The sequence below is a fragment of the Theobroma cacao genome, chromosome 10 (genome assembly GCF_053813885.1).
Source record: "Theobroma cacao isolate CCN51 chromosome 10, ASM5381388v1, whole genome shotgun sequence".
In the NCBI taxonomy this organism is placed as follows: Eukaryota; Viridiplantae; Streptophyta; class Magnoliopsida; order Malvales; family Malvaceae; genus Theobroma; species Theobroma cacao.
In genome coordinates, this window is record NC_142648.1 from 24,852,845 (window position 1) to 24,859,072 (window position 6,228).

Sequence of the window (6,228 nt, forward strand, 5' to 3'; positions counted from 1 at the left end):
TAATAATGGCAGTTGACTCGACTCCCTTGAAATAAATTTTGGTTCAATTCTTTGATTGGTCTGAAGAAATTTCGACGCCAACAGAAAATTACGTTTCAAGACTCAAAAGTCTTGGGGGTAATTGTAGAATGAAAACAATTTCAGCCATTTAAAAATTGCCACATGTCCTTCAAAATTTTCTTTCAATTTTATATAGAGACCAACTAAAATTCTTTATTGTTTTTAAACTAATTAATTGAATATTTTTATACCATTTGGTAATAAGTATATAATGACACATCATTAGGCCAATACAATTTCAAGGCATCATGGACCATCCAATTAAATTTTGCCTATGAGTTATCATATTTATTTCTAATTAAAGTACAATATCTTAGAGATAATATTAAGGAGTTTAAGTTTTTATAGAATTCTCTCACTTAACATTATAAATATAATGCTCCTTCAAGCTATTTGTCACACACAATCAGGAAAGAAAAAGATATTAAAAAATAAAGTCTCTAGAGCTCTCACATCAAAAAGGGGAATCAAAAGAATAAAGTCTCCAATTCCAACGAGAAAGATTGAAGTTTCCAGAGTTCCAACAAATCAAATAAAGAGGAAGCTTTACAAAATAAAATTGGGATTATACTCAAGTCTCTGAAATATATAAAAAAAAGTCAATTAACTTTTATATTTTTATTACATTCAATTAATCCTTATATTTTTATTTTGGTTAAATAAACTCTTACTATTAACTGTGAACTAATTGCTATTAATCAAAATTATAAATATCAGTTTAATCCTTATATGATTATAAACATACAGTACAGTTAGAGAAATATTTAAAAGTATATATTAATTTGCTGACGTGATTAGTATAGCCAATCTGATATAAAATTTCATTGTAAAATATTTAAACTATATACTTGATTAGTTAAATTATAGCTATTATTAAAATACTATAAGATCATTTTATATTTATTTTTTAATATTTTTAGATATATAATCAAACTAAAATTAAATAATTATTAATCTAATATATCTTAAACCTGGTTGAGCCTAAAAACTTCTACCCAAGGCTTGACCGCGGGTGTCATGAGTAGCTTGACACAAGGACAAATTTACTTATAAAGATGAGTATATGTATTTTCAAAAGTAAAAAATAGATATCATAAGATTTATAAAATTATGTATATGTTACGACGTAAAGAGAGCTTTTTAAAATTATAGCTTTACACTTTTTAATAGATGACGTACTTCTTCTTTCAATTTCAAGCTGAGTTTTTTTTTTTTTGCCAAAAAAGGTAATTCTATTGTGAAACAAAAATTTACAAAATGTATAATAAGTTAAGATAAAATACAAAGAAAAAACACATAAAGAAGACAAATGTATAATAACTTACACCCAATATTCATCTCTCTTTTACCTCTTTTCCATCATCTCATTCTCATCACTCAACTTTATATTTTATACCAAGGCAAAACTATACTTAAAATCAGAGATAACCCTTTTCTAACTTTCCAAGTTAATTGATGCAAACATTTTGAATATAATATTTGATCATCAATCACAAATATAACCGTGCTTACCAATAGCATTGGATTTCATGCCATACTCATATAGTTCATGCATGCAAAATTTCAAGTTAATTGAAAATATCTAACTATTTGATTGATGACAATAAAATTGTGACTATTAAATATATATTTAAAAAGATAGAAATCTCAATTATTGTGATAGGGATATCAAATTGACTTGAAAATTTGCGAACATGGCGGGCATGGGTAGGTTGGTAAATACATTGGTTCAAAATTTCAAACACGTTTACCAAAATTTTGAAAAGCTCTTAAAAAAATAATTTAAAAAAATTTTCAGAGTGCCTAAATTTCCTTACCAACGTTTATTAAGACTCGTCCTCTATCACCGGCCACCAACAAATTTCTAACGTCTTCATAGAGTTAGTAACGCCACGTGGGTTCCAAGTGCGAGGACTATTTCATCATTTGGTTCATTTTCTAACAAGGAATACCATATCAAAAAATGAGCTATCCCTTGAGGGACCTCAGAATGACTATTCCATGCTTTAGGGAATAGAGATTTAATTTTTGGACTGTTTTGTCTTTGTATATATATTTTACTTAATTCCATCTTTCCTTGGTCCAAGGAGAGAGAAATTTTATCAAGGCATTGCACCGCAAGTTGGGGCCATTTTCTTTTTGAACTGCATTACGAATTAATTTTTCACATTTGAGGAGACGTATGTAGACAGCTTGGTTTAGTTGTTCCATTCTTCCAAAACCACATGCTTGACAAAATAGAAGCTTGCAAGAATTCCTAAGAAGATTAGCAGAAAAATTTTTGTCACTAACATCTCTCAAGTCAATCTTAAAGGAGGAAACAAATTTTGGACCCAAAAGCAAATTAGATTTCAAGTTTTGTGAATTATGGTGTGAATTATGTTGGGGCCGTGGCTTTAAAAGAGTTTTTTAACCAACCCTTTTGGATTCTCTTATAGTATTTTAGAAAGGGATTCTTAATTATAGAAGCAAATTTAAAATGTTTTAAGGAATTAAAAATAAATATTAATAATTTTTTATATTTTATTACGTGTATAAAAAATAAAAATAATTTTATATCTTTCTCAACTCCCTCTCACCTATCTCTCAAACTCCTCTCAGGGCCTCTCACCTATCTTTCTCCGGGGAGTGTTTTATTTCCTGTTGAATTATGAAGGCCATTATTTTCAAAAAAAAAAAAAAGAGGATAAAACATAGTTTACTCACAGTTGAGATGAGAAGGCTAGCAAAGGATAAAGCGTTCATGCTTTGTTTGAATAGCAAAGGATAAAGCGTTCATGATTTGTTTGAATAGCAAAGGATAAAGCGTTCATGTTTTACATTTATATTCAGCATTAATTTACATTTATTAAGGCTTGTCCTCCCTCGCTGCTCACCGACCAATTTCTAACGTCTCCATTCAGCTAATAAGTTCTTGAATGATACTCAAGATGATGATTGATGAGTATATCTGATATGAATATAATTAGTATGCTTATCTATTGGGTTATAACAATGATGAAAATTTGTAATAAATGATATTTTAGCATATTTTCATTCATTTTTGTGTCATAAAATAAAGGAAACAAGGCTTGCTGGGTGGAAAGCCAATCTCCTTTCAAGTGGAGGTAGAATCACTCTTTTGAAATCTGTGTTATCTTCTCTTTCGCTGTATTTTATGTCCCTTTTTCAGATTCCTGCCACAGTTAAAAACGAACTTGATAAGATTCAAAGGAGATTTCTTTGGGGTGCTTCAAAGGGTAAGAAGAAGATTCACTGGGTTAACTGGGAAAATGTCTGCAGTCCTAAGGAGTGTGGTGGTCTCGGATTGACAGACTTAGGCATGAAAAACAGAGCTCTTTTGCATAAATGGATATGGAGATATGGACTGGAAACTAATAGCTGGTGGAGAAGTGTTATTGTTGAGAAAGTTGGTTATAACTCCACTAATCTTATTCCAAGTGCAGGTACTAATTCGCGAATGTCTCACGTATGGTGCAGCATAACCTCCCCCCTTTCCCCCTCTAATGCTCACTACAATTTTATCCACACAGGACTAAGCTTCATCGTGGGAGACGGTAGTAATATCTCCTTTTAGCATGATGGGTGGCTTGAGGACTCACCTCTCAAAAACCAGTTCCCATGCATCTTTGCGCTTCCTGAAAATAAACATGGTACTATCAGTGATTTCGAGGCTTGGCACAATGAGGAATGGACTTGGAACATTCAATTAAGAAGAAGATTATTTCGTTGGCAAGAGAGACAATGGACTGATTTTATCAGGAAAATTAATGAGGTTGCTCTTGTAAGAAATTTAAAAGACAGAGTTATCTGGAAGGGATCCCCTAATGGTACATATTCTTCCAAGAGCTACTGTAGAAGCACCCACTCTGGGAATTTGATCAATAAACGAATCTGGAAGGCTGTCTGGGAAGGCCTTGCTCCACCAAAAGTTGAATTTCTTTGCTGGCTTATCCTTAAAGGTAGAGTTGCGGTTAAATCTGAACTTTTGAAAAGAGGTTTTATTTCTCCTAACACTACGTTTTGTTGTTTTTGCTGAAATTGTCACGACCTGGAACTCCCCTCGAGACCGTGACAACCGCCGCGGTGCCCTAATGGGCACTCATCTCCCGGAATGCCAACCGGAACCCCGCAAGGCTTAATATCAATTTCTCATTTCCCCTGGTAAGTAACCGTTGCCAAATTTTATGTTCTAAAGGATTTTGAGCTATTTCCAACTTAAAACTGATAAAATAAAATTTTTTTGTCTCACAGGGGCATTTTGGTCATTTTCCACTAAAAATTTCGAAACCAGTAAAAAATATAGTAAACAAGTACCAATCACATAATTCACAATTAAAAATAAGTTTAGGCATCTAAAACCTTTATTTAAAAAGGAATTATAATTATTTGAATATAACAAGAAGATAAAACAAAATATTCAATAAAATATTTTATTTTCTTATAAACATAAATTTTGGAGTTATGCGTAAATACTTTTTATAACGTAAAAACAAAATAAATTTATCATATTGTAGCACAATAAGCTATTAAATTTACAATATCAAGTGGGCCCACAATAACCAGAATTAAAGAAACTGTGAACCTATTGTGTGGAGGACGCTAATCCAATAGAAGCCCTCAATGGAATCAGTTATCTACAGCCTACTCTGAGCCTGAAATGGGTGGAAAGGAGGGTGGTGAGATTATAAAATCTCAGTGAGTAAACAAACACCATTTAAATCAGCTAAAGTCGAGTAAAATGAGACAATTAAAATATCCCACCATTTTAACTATTTCACAATTTGAAAATTCATCCCAACCTATGCAAACGGTTGTATTTCATTTAATTTCTCATTAAGGCTTATCACTTTCATAAACATTTGGCTCATGCCATCAAATAGTACTCGATGACACCTTGATCAGAAGCATACATTCGAGCCCGCCAAGGCTGTTAAAAATTTTGTATACACTTAAAACATATTTTTAGTTTGAGAAAATACAGTCGTTCCTTGGCGTTGGCTGAGTTCCCCTTCACGTGGTGGTTTGGCGTGAAGTGAACCCTAAGCTTTACCTTAGGAGATACCTTACGCGCCTCTCCGTTCGAGGTAAGAATATAATGAGGTTTACCGTACCCATCTAAAAGGTTGGTCCATAGAAAACCCCTACTGTAGTGATTAATTAATATATATATATATATATAATCCACAATACAATAAAATTCAATAACATGATATGGTAATTATTGTAATTCACAGCCTTTCAAGGCTAAATACACATTTCATATATTATTTAAAAAAAAATACCAATTTAGCCATTCATGCAAATACTGTCATAAGCCATTCGATTCAAATCATAAATTTAATTCATAACAAGTGGTCTCCAATTACTTTATTTTTCAAAATCATCATTCAATTTTAAAACAATTTATAAAATCTTTTCATGTAGACACATTTTGTTTGTAAAACTCAAGATTTACCATTTAAACTCATTTTCATAAAATTTCACCAAAACTGATTAAAAACATACTTTAGATAATTAAAATGATGGTAAGATTACTCACAGTATTAGGAGTTCGATATACTCTTATTCCCGGTCTTCGGGCACAATCTCTCTTTACCCTTGTTAGAAGGCTCACCACCTATATATCATACGTGACACGAATTTTAATAAATTGTGTCAATTTATCATAAACTATTTTAGGCTCTCTAAATCTAAATGAATGCATGCGATGGGATGCAAAATGTCTGATTAATCACTTAAATGTGATATTCGACCTAAGTCACACTATACTTGGTTTAATCGGCTAAAATCTCCAATTTAACTCCAAATCAATTCTTCTCACTTTCTACGCTCCAATTATACCTAAATTACCTCAGTGACTGTGAATAAAATTCAATGTATCAATCCTGGGTCAATAATCACACATGTCTACACATTAGGTAAAAATTCAGATTTTCACACCAAAATTTCCCATTTAATTTCTAGCCTCACCAAATATCAAATATCACCCAAATATCATGAAATATCATCAATTTCAACTACAATATCCTACCTAGAAAATTCGGCCAATAATGGTGATGGGAAAAAATGAATTCTTTTCTTGTTGTTTTGTTTCTAAATATGTTAAACTAACTAAAAACACTAACATAACTTAAAATCAAATCAATCTAACTTTATTCTCTCTCC